This window comes from Apium graveolens, chromosome 9 (assembly GCF_009905375.1).
Source record: "Apium graveolens cultivar Ventura chromosome 9, ASM990537v1, whole genome shotgun sequence".
NCBI lineage: Eukaryota > Viridiplantae > Streptophyta > Magnoliopsida > Apiales > Apiaceae > Apium > Apium graveolens.
Window position 1 is genome coordinate 271327467 of NC_133655.1, and position 14211 is coordinate 271341677.

Sequence of the window (14211 nt, forward strand, 5' to 3'; positions counted from 1 at the left end):
TCCTTAGGGATTTGCTTGTCGAACTCTAACAATCAAATATGGGGAGATTGTAAAGCATAATTTAATGTAACATGTAATCGAGGATTTATAATTCAACATGAAAATAGAAACAGATAAATAATATTAAACTGTGAAGCACAGGAACCCTACAGATGAAGATAAGATAAACACAAAGAACCAAATGATGTGATTGACTCTTTAAGTCCCCTAACAAATCATGGGAAGAAGTTCATTGTCATGTTTAAGCATCCATGAAGAATAAGACAACAAGGGACTTTAAGCATCAGTTTCATGAATTGGTTTCAAGTGTTACAGATCAAGAGTTCAGTGAAAGAAGCAATGGATAAACACCAATATGTATCTGCTCAGAAACACAAGACAAATTGAATTATGATTTTCTCAATGCTAGTTGTTTGTGAACTAGACCAGTGCACCAAACATCAGTATTCAAGAAAAAAATTTGATTCAGTTATAGAAGGAAATGTTGATACATTGAATAATGGTTTGACAAAAGTAAGAATATTCAAAGTCATGACAGTCTTCTCTCAGGTCACCATAGAAGTGTATAATACTATAGGACACTCTATGGTTGCCACAGAACAGGTCGCCATAGAGAATTTCTCTAAGGCACCAGTGGTCGCCATAGGCTGTAGTCGCCATAGAAGAAACCTCTGTCATTACCTGGTCTCCATAGAGCCTTAGCTGACACACAGAACTTCAAGTGGATCACTTGGTCACCATAGAAGTTCCCTTGGTTGCCATAGAATTCATTTGGTCACCATAGAACTCATTTGGTCACCATAGAACATATGCAGTCACCATAGAGCTCTACAGAGACACTATTCACCACAGAAGCTTGCCCTGGTTGCCATAGAGGAGTTATATTCCTTGATTTTAATTGTAGAAAAGTTAAATGGAATGTACGGACACAAATATGCCATATGTCCATTGAATTTGGAAGTCTACAACAGAAGCTGAATGAATGTAATTCAATATCAGTCATCTTCTTCAGCAACATAATTCAGTTTACGAGAGCTCCATTAAAGCCCCTCATTTATTAAGCTTGTAAACATATTGTTATGCTGCTAAATTTATTGTAGTTAATCAATTTATTGATTAGATTGTATCAACTTCAAGGATTATATTAATAAAACAATATCTTCCTCGAATTGTTTTGTGTCTTATTCGATTCCGTACTTTTAACGAAGAACTTGTAAACGAATCGAAAAGATTGTAGGTATCGTATTCAACCCCACCTTCTACGATACTTTGGGACTAACACATCTAAGTATCTCATAGGTATTTATTACTTTCAAATTTGTACTTGTGATATATATATATTATTAATATTAATTTCAAGGTCCATTCACTTCCATTTATATCCTCTCCTTCATTGGGTCTATTACCTTCCTTAATCGATGAAAACTTCAACTACCGTGGTATATTATCTTATTCGTGGATTTACATCAAGGCTTCCATACTGGTAATACTCCCGTTAACAACTTTGCAATCGTTAAGTGGAACAGACTATCCAATAGTCAACAAGTCAGTTAATGTCACATCATCTTGTTAAAATATCTATCACATCATCATAACACCATTATCTAACTTCAAGAAATCTCCAGATCCCTAATCTCCTCTAACTCTCTCTCTTCAACACTTATCTACTTTATTCCACAAGCTAGTCATGGGTAGCCTAATTACTAATAGCTTCTTGTAACCTGGTAACAGCCATCCTCCGGAACACTTGAATCTTCTTTCTAAACTTCTTCTCACCTTAATTTGTATCTCAATACTCACCATTTACTGCAGCTCCCAAATCCATCCTCATAGATACAATTGCTTCATAGAACAAGTTTTAAACTGGGGTATTGAACAGGGTGTGGGGTAAATTGAAAAGACACACTCACAACTGATGTCTAATAAAACAAGAATAAATAGATAGAGGTTTCTTAAATAGGTCATCTCATATCAAGAGGTAATAGAATAGCGTGGAATAACTTGGAAAGGTGCAACTATCTTAACAGAAGGTAATACCATTAATACCGATGGAAGAACAAAGTGTAAATCAAATTTAGAAGAAGATGACGATCTTCAAACAGAAGGCTCCAAACGATCAGATGATGCAGGAAAATCAGGATCTGCCATTGTCATTGTCTAGAAATCACGTCGCAAGCTAAATTCCCGAATCGCAACACGAACCGTGCCGGAGACCTACTATACAGTCGCACTCAACCTCACGATGACCTATCTTTCTATTTCCTATTCCTAATCCTAACCCTCTACCCAATCCCAACAATCTAGGCTTGTTTCAGTGACTTATAACCTGTAGCTCTGATACCAACCTGTGGCGCCCTCCAAACCCGGGTCAGAAGTTTGGGGTCCACAACACATATACAGTGTATAAACCTGTATATGAAAATATTATTTGCAATGACCCTGCTTTACATAACCAGGGATCGCAACAGGTTAAAGTCATACTATACATTCTTACTCCTTTTGGATCATGAACCCTGACTTCCAATTCCAACTTCTAGAATTCCATAGATAATTTTTCTGGTACAGTCTCTATGTTCGTCCTCTCTCCTTCTTACTTATCTCTTGCCACTACATTTGCTTTTCCTCGGGAGTTCATACTTCAAATTCTTATGGTCCGTATAGATCTTACACCTTTCTCCATACATATCGTATTCCCCAATCTCTCAAAGCGAATATTATTATTGTTAGTCCCAAATTATGAGTAGGATACTGCTGCTTATAAGGTTTCGGTTGTCTAGATGCATATACAATACTTTATTGTGCCGCATCGACACACATCAGATTCCCTTATGATAAGCATTACTATGAACTATCAAATCTCCTTAATACTTTCCAACTGATAAAACAGGTGTCGCAACCATTCTCTCATTTAACTTCGCAAAACTTTCTTCACCCTTCTCCACTTTATAAAACTTCTTGCTTTTCCTGATTAGCTTCGTCAAAGGTACTGTAACTTTTAAGAAATATTGAACAAATTTCCGATAATAACCGGCTAATAATAAAACTTCTTACTTTTGATGGTGCTTTTGGTCTTTCTTAATTCATACTATCTTTAAATTTTTCTGCTGAATCCCCTTTTGTCTCCTCCTTACTGACTGTCTATACTAAGAATTATACTTCCTGCCATTAAAGTTTTCACCTGGTAAACTTTTTATACCGCTTCTTTCTTCTTTGACTCCTCAGCTATCATTGTATAGGTTGCATGGTTCTTTTTAAGTAACACAAGTACATCTTATCCAGATTCCTCCTTTAAGATTCTACTCATCAAATTTAAATATCACTGGTATATCAGTTCATCCAACTAACATTTCTAGAATTTTATAACAACAGTACTGAGTTCTGAAAATTACCTTTGATATGTCCATAAGTTCAATCTTCACTTGGTAATATACCCAGTTTTAAATCAATCTTATACAAATACCTTTCTTACTTTATTTAATTAAACAAATCATTGGTTCGATGTAACAGATATCTGCTCTTGAGAGTAAACTTGTTGAGCTTTCGCTAACACATAATCTCACACTTCCATCTTTCTTATTAACACATCGTGCCGGTGCACTTTAGGGGGTACGCTAGGTCCAGTTGCTTTTTCTTCTAATTATCTCCTGCGTTTGCTATGATAACTCCTTTATTTTATCTGGTGCCATTCTTTGCGGGGCTTTGGACACTGGCTTCATTTCAGGTGCTAAATCAATGATAAACGCATTTTCTTTATCTAAAGGAAATATTGGTAACTCGTCTGGAAACATATCTTGAGACTATAAAATCTTCAAGTTCGGTTTGCTCCTGACTCTTATTATAATCGCCATAGCACTTATATTATGGTCACTGTAATCTTAAATCATTCTTAACAAGTTCTTTACTTTCCTTTGTCCTTTAAACTTCTTCATGTTCTTATTTGGCGTCTTCCGAACTATCTTCCATCACGACGGTCTACCTGGGCATCACACTTGAATAGTTAATCCATTCCTTAAAATAATGTCAAATCCTCTTATCTCAAATAATATCAATTCTTCACAACTTATTGCCAGAAATATCGATTCCGCCATTGGTACTTACTTATTCAATAATTGCACATTCTTAACTTGCTAGCCCTTTAATCATAATCTTATCAATTCGACAGGGTAATTCATCTTATCAATAAAATCTTGAGAGATTTACGATGAAGTTGTTCCCACATCTTTCAATACTTTAACGCATAAGGTATCCACAATAATCATCCACGTCATCACATCTATATTCTAAATAACACATTTCTCAGGAAAATCGCAAATTCTCGTTCTCGGAGACGTATTCCTTATTGAAGTAGACCCCCTTGACTCTTAGTGCATCCCTGGATAGGGTTAGTGATTTGCAATTCTCGCTATATTCCCTTGTTTCCTTTCCATGTATGAGAGGTAGATGGGACTTTGCCCGCTTGGTGTATAATATGTTGACTTTTATTTGAAAAGCCCTTGCAAAGAACAACTATAAGACGAAACAACTAGAAGAATTCATAATTTTAATAAACTTAGAGTTGAAAAGAAAGAAGAAGTAATGATTTGAATATGAATGAGACAACCACATTGGTACTTAAGATGGCCAGTCTTTCATATCGTATGGCATACAACACATGATTAGGTGGCGTCCCACCCGACTCTCCGTCATTCCGGCAAAGTGTCTCATCATAACACTGTTTGTCCTAATCAGAAAGCAAAACTTGAGGGGAACAATTAAATTTGAAAGGAATGCAAAATCCTCCATTTTGATATCATCAGAAAGAATTTATTAAGAAAAGGAGTTCATACATTTTTAGGAATTAAAAAGGAATATACGCTGTAATGTTGAGGACAAGAATGATACCATTGGTCACCATCCACATTTCACTTGTATTCATCTTTCGAGTTTGTTCGATCATATCCCAATTGTGTCATATAACAACTTTAGAAGTATGCTAATATGCCTTCACAACTAAGCATTATGGTAGATTCTTACTTGTTAAGTCTCGCGTCTGTAACGTCGCACCTACACGTATAATACTTTAACAATTCGATCATAATGGCGTTCTTATCAGATAACCTTGAGTTTCCTCTTTTTAATTTGGAATAACCATGAATCATTCAACATATCGATCTTTTTATTAATAATATTCTTCTTTTCAAAAAGTCTGGAGATCTTCCCAATCTTCTTCAGTTATGCTCAGCTTCCGTTTAATCAATGAATTCCTTGAACTCTGATAATCCCAGTAATTGGATGAATAGTTACTCCGTACGCTGGTTCTGTTATTAATCTTATCAAACAATACTTGCACCTTACTATTAGGAATAATCAACTTCTTCATAATCACAGGTTACCTCATTTTTTGAATTAGCAATACTAAGTTTGAAACAACATCCTTCCAGATAATCCGGGTCTTTAACAAACAAGAAACTCAAGTAGTAACTTGACAACCGATGTTTAAAACTTATTTTATTCCAAAAAGGTTTTTAGAATTTTTTTATAAGGGAAAAATCTTTTTCGAAAACTTGTTAAAAATGGTGAAAATCACACATCTAGTTGTCCTTACTGTATGAGTTGGTTGTTGTCCTTCTTATGACCAGATACCAAGTTAAAGAAATGATCACTCAAAGGTCCATTAACTTCCTGCTCTCCTTCATTGGGTCTATTACCTTCCTTAATCGATGAAAACTTCAACTGTCGTGGCATATTATCTTATTCGTGGATTTACATCAAGGCTTCCATACTGGTAATACTCCCGTTAGCAACTTTGCAATCGTTAAGTGGAACAGACTATCCAATAGTCAACAAGTCAGCTAATGTCACATTATCTTGTTAAAATATATACACATCATCATAACACCATTATCTAACTTCAAGAAATCTCCAGATCCCTAATCTCCTCTAACTCTCTCTCTTCAACACTTATCTACTTTATTCCACAAGCTAGTCATGGGTGGCCTAATTACTAATAGCTTCTTGTAACCTGGTAACAGCCATCCTCCGGAACACTTGAATCTTCTTTCTAAACTTCTTCTCACCTTAATTTGTATCTCAATACTCACCATTTACTAGAGCTCCCGAATCCATCCTCATAGATACAATTGCTTCATAGAACAAGTTTTAAACTGTGGTATAGAACAGGGTGTGGGGTAAATTGAAAAGACACACTCACAACCGATGTCTAGTAAAACAAGAATAAACAGATAGAGTTTTCTTAAATAGGTCGTCTCATATCAAGAGGTAATAGAATAGCATGAAATAACTTGGAAAGGTGCAACTATCTTAACAGAAGGTAATACCATTAATACCGATGGAAGAACAAAGTGCAAATCAAATTTAGAAGAAGATGATGATTTTCAAACGGAAGCCTCCAAACGATCAGATGATGCAGGAAAATTAGGATCTGCCATTGTCGTTGTCTAGAAATCACGTCGCAAGCTAAAAATCCCGAATCGCAACACGAACCGTGCCGGAGACCTACTATACAGTCGCACTCAACCTCACGATGACCTATCTTTCTATTTCCTATTCCTAATCCTAACCCTCTACCCAATCCCAACAATCTAGGCTTGTTTCAGTGACTTATAACCTGTAGCTCTGATACCAACCTGTGGCGCCCTCCAAACCCGGGTCAGAAGTTTGGGGTCCACAACACATATACAGTGTATAAACCTGTATATGAAAATATTATTTGCAATGACCCTGCTTTACATAACCAGGGATCGCAACAGGTTAAAGTATGAAAACAAGCCACAACCTTAACTTTTATTACAATGTACCAAATGCCAACTAATTTAACTTACAACTGATAATGAAATTATTCTTACAATCTTATTATCTCACTACCATATGAAGCTTTTGCTAGATCGATCCAACTCGAACTGGAATCCTAGCTCGCACTATGGACTGAAGAACTTCACTATCACCCATATCCTTCTTAACTGTAAAATATATAAAAAGATTTGCAAGAATGAGCTAACTAGCTCAGCAAGTCATATTATCAATAACTGAGGTCAAACAATGATCAAACGAGATGATTCGAAGGAATCAAGTTTCTTGTTAAACAGCCGATAGAATTGGATATTCATTTTAAGTTTTTAAAACCAAGGTTAGGCTGCTGATCAGTCACGCACTAACCCCGAGCAAAGCACACAACACTGCTCTAACTACTGGATCCAAGGCACACAGTGCCCTAACTTGACCATCGATATGGTCTGACCACGAATCTGGTCCACATAAAGAAAACTATCCAATTCTAAAGCAGTTCAATATGATAAACAATATAATTCAATAAAACCGGATCATAATCAATAACAATAAAACATTTGTATAAGAGCATGGTGAAAATTTATGGGTACCAAAAGGGTATGTCAAAGTATATAAAGGAAGTGGCCTCCAGCCTGTAGGATAATCGGGTATTAGATAAATAATGTTTTTACAAGGTTTTAGTACTTTGATGTCACAAGGCATGGTTGAGTATAAAAGTTTCTGTATGTGTAAACAATTCTATTCCAGTGTTTTGGTATATGATGGATATATATTTGTGGAGCGGCATCGTGTTTGTGTGGTTTAGTATCTGATAAATCAACAAGAAATGGTTCACAAAGAATAAGGCTTACAGCTCAAAAAAGGTTTAGAAGTACTTGCCTTATCACAATCGATTCCAATTTTACTTGTACTCGCCCTATGACTTTCTTCAACAACCACTCGTCTACTTTTCCTATGCCTCGATTCTATTTTCTGATCATTTGCTGTATTTTCTACATGTCGATTCCATTTTCTAATCACCTGCTTCCCTTTCCTATGCCTTTCTTACTCTGCTAGGCATCATAAGTATCTATCAATATTAACTCATACGATTCTATTCGACATACACTTCTATCTACCCTTCGTTTCACCCAAATCCGATTAACGGATTGAAAGTTACGCTATAAACAAGTAAACACCGAACATATAGACCGACAGTCAACCAACAAGTCACATATATCACATAACACGTCAAATAATCAATGACATATCATTTATAAAGGAGTCTCAGATTATAAACAGGCTTTTGGGTATTCAAAATGATTTTTAAAACATTTTTCGGGATTAAAACGGGTCGTTGGATCAATTTCAAAGTAATAAGCAGAGTTCGGTTGGCCAAATCTGGCTTCAAAACAATTTTATAATAATTATCGAGCCTTGAAAACAATTTAAAATAATATTTTAAAGCTCGAAATTATTTTTCGGAATTTTTAAATTATTTTTAAATAATTAAGTCTAATTAAATGATTAATTAAAATCAATTAATAATTAATTAAATCAATTAATCAATTAATTTTCTAATTAATTGACCAATTAATCAATTAATCATTAACTAAAATTAATTAACTAATTAATTCAGATTTATTTTTGAATTAAAAATAATTTTTGGAATTAAAATAATCATTTTCGGAATTTTTGGGAATTAAAAACAATTTTTAAAATGATTTTTATAAAAAGAAATCAAACTTTTACAGGATTTTAAATAGAAATCAAACTTTTATAAGTTTTTAAAACGTCAGGGACCATACTGCAAGAGTACAGAAAGGTCAGGGACCTTTCTGCACTTTTGCCATCTTCTACCTCACGTCGTTGAAGCTTTCCGACGAGCTCAAAAACAACCCAGAACACGACCAAATCAACGGGGAAACGTAGATTACAATCTTAGGAACCTATTTATGCAATTTATTCCATCAAACTAGCTGTAAATCGATCGTAACAACCCGAGGAAAATCTCCGTTCGATCCAGGAATCGTCTGATAACGTGCTATATATGAATATATTGCATATTTCAAGGGGAACAAAACCCACCCCTTTACAACATCTAATAATCCCTAAATAAGAAACCCCCAATTTTAATCAAGAACATTCAAACAAATATAAACCCTAATTATACAATTCGAGAATCAAACCCTAATTTGAACATGTTATTGAACTCCAAATCGATCATATGACATACCAAAATAATCAGGAAGAAAAGATCTACAACATACAAGCATCAAATCATTCAAACAATCATCCGTACAAAATTTATAATTTAAATCATTAATAATTCCAAATAAAAACAGTTTGTAGAGAATTACCACTTGATTCTGCAGTGGTTTTGATGAAAGATTTTGAAAGTACAAATCAACAGCTTCGTTTTGAGTATAAGCACGCCAAAATCCGATATCGATAACGCTTCCGGATTTGAGTTTGATTACGAATAACAAAATATAATTAAAGTATTTTCTCTGGAAAAATTCTGTAAATACTGTTTGCAAATGATTTCTGGTACAAAATAAAATACGGTAGAGCCTATTTATAATTATGGAAAATTAGTATCCCGTTGGATCATTCCGGATATAAAATGGTACGTTTATTTATAAAAACTGATCCAAACGGTACCGGTTTTCGGGATAATTATCCAAATCAGTACAATTTGTACTGCGGTCTTGGTCTCAACGCCTGGTTACACGTATTACGAGGTGATAATTGTGATAGTTTAATAAAAAAATCCCGTTTTATCAAAAATACGAGTTTTATTGATTTACCGAAACGAATAATGTATCGAAATTATTGCGCCGGGACCCGCACAGGACAAACCGTACGCTGGATCGAAAAAGTCGAAACATGGAAAATGCTCGGAATATTGCAATTAGGTTATGAAGGAAATCTTGGAAGAGTTTCGGGTTATAAAAACGTAAAAACGGATGACGTCGGTTGGTTCCCGATTGTATAAAATAGTTTTTAAATACTCGAAAAAAGATTTTATAAAATCCATATATTTCCTATAAAATCATAAATCATCATAAAAATAATTAGGAAGGTATGACAATTATTTATATTTTATTTTGGACATATAAAAATTAAAATACTCAATTAATATTATTTTTTTAAACATCCAAACACATTGAACACTTAACAAATAATTCACATAATAGATACTGAACACATAGAATAATTATTTATTTGCAAAAACAATTACACGATATATCCCGGATATTACAAATAATCTAACTAACATACTTGAAAGACTGTGTTCATAAGGCATTGTACATTGTATGAGACCAAGCTATTACCGTTGTACACCCCACAACCTTACAAACATAACAATTGGATGACTCAAATATGCCAAGGAACAGGTATGATCAGCTCACCAATCTGAAAGTTGGAAACTGTGATTGCAAAATAAAAGTGAGAGTTATCAGGTATTGGAGAGGAGTACAAAGTTTGGTGTTGTCTTTAAAAGCTTCAACATCATCCTGCTGGAGAACATGGTATACATTCTTTGCTTCTTTTAACATTGAGTTTGAGATATTGTGTGCTCCAAAAAAAATAATATATTTAGTTATGGTTTAAAGAATGATAGGATACATGTTTTCGTGCCGAGAAGCTGTCTTGATCTCCTAGAAGATAAGCTAACGCTTGAAAAATGCTATATTATGCGGAAATTCCAAGTCCAAAAGTATAAAATTGATGACAAGTTCCGTTGCCTGAGGAGTGATGCGCAGTTGATCTTTTCGGCCGAGACCTAGATAAAGCCTATTGATGATGATGGAAATAGTATTGAGAGCAACACTTTTGATTTCTATGACCATTCGGAGCTCTACGAACTGACCAAACAGACAACATACTTAGCGGGTTCTTAACTTTATCTTTTTATTGCGGTTTACAGCATACGAATTATGTTATGATCTAGATATCACTCTTTCATTCTACCACAGATGTTGTTGGAATAATCAAGCATTATGAACCCTTGGCCACTCTGGTGAACAAACACGGGGATGCACAGAAGCAGGTGAAAATGGTTATAACGGATGGAAAGTAAGATACTATTTTGGACTTACTGGACTTGCAAATTTGATAATTAGATTCTGTTTAAAATAATTTTATCATATCTAATTGTTGGGGTGCCAAATAATGTTGGTCATCTATCAATGTCACATTTTGGGATACATGTGCTGAGAAATTTGATCAAGAGATGAGTGAGGTGAAGGAAAAACCTGTAATCCTGATAATAGCGAGTAGTAGAATTGGGTTGTGGAATGGTATGAGCAAAATAATATTTTTTCTGCATAATAGTTCATTTTTTTAACAAATGTCTCCTTATTGTTTTGGGGTACGCAATTATATAGAGGAGGTTGATTTGTCGAGTGTTGGAGGAACACAATGTTACCTCAACTATGATCACTACAGTGTGATGCAACTGAGGTGCAAGTGAGGGACTAACTTTCTGGATCATTCTGATGCATATTTACTTTTATATGTACTAATTTTGTACGTTGGTTAGGCTTAAGCAAGTAGGCTTTAAGGAACAAATGTATGCCGCTGATAGACATGGGAAAGTTGAATTGTTGACTGATGTAACTATAAAGAAGCTTGGTCCAGAGTATATTATGGTAAGCTCGGCTGAATTCCTATACTGTATTTTTGTGATTTCAGCTTACTTGTGCAAGCTATGTTCCAGAGACATGTTTGTGCACATTTGCACATTAGATACATAGAACATACATGTTCATGGTACATTATTGTTTGTATGGATTGTGGTAATGAAGTGGAGAAGGATCAGAATATATGGTTTTGTAGCAGCTGCAATCGGAAGCTCTCGTATCCTGATAACAAGTGCTTATATAACATCATTTAGTTTTTTAATGATTCAGATTAGGTGTGTCGGCGTATTGTGAATGTGTTGTCTTACAGATACAAGGTTATAACTGTGGCATCTGATGAAACTAGTGGAATCAAAATTTTGCTTGGTGACCAGCAAGTTCGTGCTGTTCTTGGAATAAGGCCTATGCAGCTTCTGAAGCAGGTCAGTGCACTCACTTTGAGAATAGAGGCTAGGGATTAACAATCTACATTGTAATAATGTTGTGGTTCGAAAATAGGCTGATGAAGAAAAATTATTCCCTTTGGAGTTCAAGAGTATGGATAAACAAAAATACACCATTAAGTTGCTAATTAAGGAAATTAATATAATTAACAAAGCCACAATGTACCGGGCTACAAACATTTGCAAGGGATTCGTTGATCCAAATAGCCATCTAGAACATCCACTTGGATCTGATTGCCAACTAACGCCACATGTTTGTTTCTATGCAATTTGCTTCTTTTCAGCTATTGGGATTTTGAAAGCTGGACTTTGGATAAAAAATAATCACATACAGGCATCGGGTTCATCATATCACCCGGATGGAATGTCACAATTGAAGTTTCAGTCACCTGTCGGTACAAAAATTAACATTCATTAGGAAATATATACTCAGGAGATGCGGATTTATGTTTTTAATGAATGGTTTTTGTATTGTAAGAATAGGAAAACATGTTTTGCTATGTAATACCTAATTATGCTATATAAACGCTATTAGATATTCTAGGTTGTTGGAACATCAGAACTTTTATATATGATAAGTTGATGGATTTCTAAATTTATTTAGAAATTAAGCCCCGCGAAGTGGGCACCCGTGCTAGTATCGATATAAGTCTGGAGATTACTAAACTAAACAAGACACACTTATAAGGTCACTCCCTAAATAAATATAACAAGATAATTTGTATAATCCCATGTAATACTAGCTCATATAACTCAATCGTCCAAATACATTAAACTAAGAGCAGCTGCAGTGCAGGTCACTTGCTGTCTTGGGGCACTCAAATTGGTGTTAGGAATATGTGTATTAGTTTGATGATAAGTTAAACAAAACACTTAAGTAGAAATCTAGTGTTTGTAGCCTCAACGGATAAGACCATCTTGGCTATCCATTGAAGGAGTAGCTTTACTTAGCAATAAGTTTAGTATTGTAGCACATTTCATTCTCTGGATTCAAGTTGTAATTCTTAGATGTTGTAGGAAATTATCAGTCATGTTGACTAGTAGTGGATATGCAAATAGGAGGGCTAATTGTAAATATTTCATGCCTTGTAATTTTGAAGACCTTCAACGGATAAGAAACAAAACTTCAACGGATGTCTCTAAAGCTTCAACGGATAATATCCATCAACGGATAAGTGCTTCAACGGATAAAGACTTCAACTGCTAATGCATCAACGAATAAAGCTTCAACGGATAAAGCCTCAACGGATAAGACATCAACGGATGAAAGCTTCAACGGATGCTTAGTTCAATAGCAGTTGATAGTGACAATTCATAAGCTGACAGAGGCACATGGGTTGACAGAGATAAACTGGAATGTGGCAGCCTCTAGGAGGAATCAAGAAAATGCAGCATTTCCATTCTGGTGCAAACAAGGGAGTATTCAAAGATTAACAGCTAAACCTAAATTGCATTGGATAGAGAAATGAAGAAGAAACATGTGAAGAGCCTTTTAATTGTATTTTACAGTTTTGTCTTCACTTGTAAACTTGGTGATATATAAACCAAGTAGCAGCTAGTAATTAGATGTGAATTTTCAAGAGTTGTTTAGAAAAATCCAGAGAGAAAATTATCTAGTTTGTACTAGGAAGCAGCTGTGATTTAATTCTTTGAATCACAGATTTTCTGAAATAACACATCTCTGGTGGAACAACAAATCCACCAGAAAAGTTTTTAAGTTCTTTGTGTTCTTTACATTTATGTTTGAATATATATATCTGTCTGTATCAGCTTCAAGCCATTCACACACATTTGCTCACTAAAACACTTAGCCTTAGAAACTACTCAAAACTTGAAAAAGTTTTGAGATTTACATTCAACCCCCCTTCTGTAAATCTCATTGTTAGTCCACCGGGAATAACAAATGGTCATGAGTTTCAACTTTTCACCAGCACTGGAGCATTTGAAAAAAAGAGGGCGTGACCTATGTACTGGTCATGACCATTTGCTTAGATTTTATTATTTTATTATTATATTTTTGTCAAAACTGAAAAAGCTGATATGTACATAAAAGCAGTGTAACATTATAAATTATAACGTTATTTTTAGTGTTTTTACTAAATAAAATAAAATTATTTACACAGTAGATTGAATTCTATCTACTGCCTCAGTGATATTATTTACACAGTAGATTGAATTCAATCTACTGCCTCGGTGATATCAGACTGCATTATCAAGTTGAACCATTCCAAACAATCGTTGTTCAAGTTGAGTCTGTTTGTTTTTATTTGAGCACATCTCTCAGTTCCATAATAGTCGTTAATTTCTTTTTATTGTACTACTTTAAATTTAATATTTTCTCGTGTGATGTTTTG

At 34.6% G+C, this 14211-nt stretch overlaps 1 long non-coding RNA gene across 4 annotated transcripts; it reads left to right on the forward strand.

Annotated features, from left to right (window-relative positions):
• Positions 1-10098: 10098 nt before the first annotated feature.
• Positions 10099-13528, forward strand: LOC141686916 (uncharacterized). 4 transcript variants are annotated; one of them, XR_012560851.1, is made up of 5 exons: positions 10099-10301; positions 10386-10665; positions 10749-11423; positions 11725-11836; positions 12142-12521. It is a non-coding gene; the product is annotated as an uncharacterized LOC141686916 (long non-coding RNA). The 4 variants fall into 4 exon arrangements; XR_012560849.1 differs by lacking the exon at positions 12142-12521 and adding an exon at positions 12866-13528 and having other exon boundaries at positions 10386-11423; XR_012560850.1 differs by lacking the exon at positions 12142-12521 and adding an exon at positions 12958-13528 and having other exon boundaries at positions 10386-11423.
• Positions 13529-14211: the final 683 nt, after the last annotated feature.